This window comes from Cupressus sempervirens, chromosome 5 (assembly GCF_028749045.1).
Source record: "Cupressus sempervirens isolate cs-2001-9-10 chromosome 5, ASM2874904v1, whole genome shotgun sequence".
Taxonomy (NCBI): domain Eukaryota; kingdom Viridiplantae; phylum Streptophyta; class Pinopsida; order Cupressales; family Cupressaceae; genus Cupressus; species Cupressus sempervirens.
Genome location: NC_143122.1, coordinates 660,582,035 through 660,583,672, shown reverse-complemented (window position 1 = coordinate 660,583,672; position 1,638 = coordinate 660,582,035). Strand labels below are relative to the sequence as shown.

At 35.5% G+C, this 1,638-nt stretch overlaps 1 pseudogene; it reads left to right on the top strand.

The window, feature by feature from the left end:
- The first annotated feature begins 627 nt into the window (after positions 1-627).
- On the top strand, positions 628-1,118 carry LOC149557626 (pathogenesis-related protein PR-1-like; annotated as a pseudogene).
- The last annotated feature ends 520 nt before the right edge of the window (positions 1,119-1,638 follow it).

Genomic DNA, 1,638 nt, shown 5'->3' with positions numbered 1-1,638 from the left:
AAACCTTTTAAAAACGTGTTCGTTTGTTCTCTTTTTTTTTAATACACGTGTAATACTTGCATATGAGAGTTTTAAGATTTCTAATGTCCGATGAAGCATAGATTTAAACATTGTGCACGTAATAATTTAAACCTTTTAAAAACGTGTTCGTTTGTTCTCTTTTTTTTTTAATACACGTGTAATACTTGCATATGAGAGTTTTAAGATTTCTAATGTCCGATGAAGCATAGATTTAAACATTGTGCACGTTATCGCCCTTAAGCAGCCTGCACGTTGCTCAAAGTCCCGGTTAGTTTCGGTGGCCATGTCTAAAATGTCGGCTACATAACTTAGCGACTGAATTAAATATCGTGAAAGCATTTCAGATTTTAAATTACAAATCTTGGGAGCGAAGTGACGCTCTCGCAAGGCAGGTAGCAACAAGTGTATTTACCCCACAACCAAAGCCATCAAAACTCCAAGCGATATGAATTACTATTTACACGATACCTGTATTTTAATCAGTTTGCACCTCTATTTAAGAAGGTGGTTGTTTCACAGCATTACCATAGCTCAACCTCTCATTCAAACAAGCTCATCAGTTGTGATCGATTCTTATTGTTAGATCGCAGTTATATTTTGTCAAGAATGAGTCGAGTTTGCCAAATATTCCTTGTCATGTTAATGGTGGGATTCCTAAGTAACGTACGATGCTTGATGAACTCTCAAGCCATTGCGGACTTCGTTGATCCTCAGAATGAGGCGAGAAAAGCCGTTGGAGCTCCACCGCTAAGATGGAATAACATGGTTGCCACTTTTGCTCGGAGTTATGCGAGACAGAGAAGAAATGACTGCCTTCTTCCGCATTCAAAAGGATCGCCCTACGGTGAAAATATATTCTGGGGCAAAGGCCCAAATTGGACACGTCGACAGGCAATGAATTCATGGATTGATGAGAGCAAGTGGTATGTTCATTCCACTAACACTTGCACAGGCCCAGATTGCACGCACTATACTCGGTGTGGACGACAACTGAAAGTGTGGGTTGTTCAATAATCAAATGTAAGAGCAATGACACATGGGTCATATGCAGCTATGATCCTCCTGGCAACTATATTAACGATAGACCTTATAAATGAGTTGTTTATAGCAAACATAGTTCTTGTAATTGTGAAGTAGCTAAGAATATTGTTTGGAACAGTATAGTAATTATAAAATAGAATAACACTACTACCAAAAGCTCTTTATTGCGTCGGTATTCATGATTAGCAAATTGACATTTCATTGGGTTTATCGTTGTTTTTTCAGTACATAATTTGGTTTTAAAATTATATATTTTCCATGATTGAATCATGGTTCCAGACTTGAAACTTGAGTGGACATTTTGGGGAAAGTTAAGAGATCACCTTTAAATATCATAGGGAGAAATAAAGCTTGAAAAATTAAGTCAGTTTTAACTATTTAATACTTTTAGCTTAAGAATCAAATCTTAATGTATGATCTTTAAATGGTCTGCTTGCGAAAAAATGCTTTCTAAAGTAGATTGAAATACAGATCTCCTTAAACTTTAAATTTTCAATTGAATAGATTTATTAAAAGTTAATGATTGTCTATTTGTTCATCAAAACTATTTTGGAAAATCCTTTTATTTTGATTATC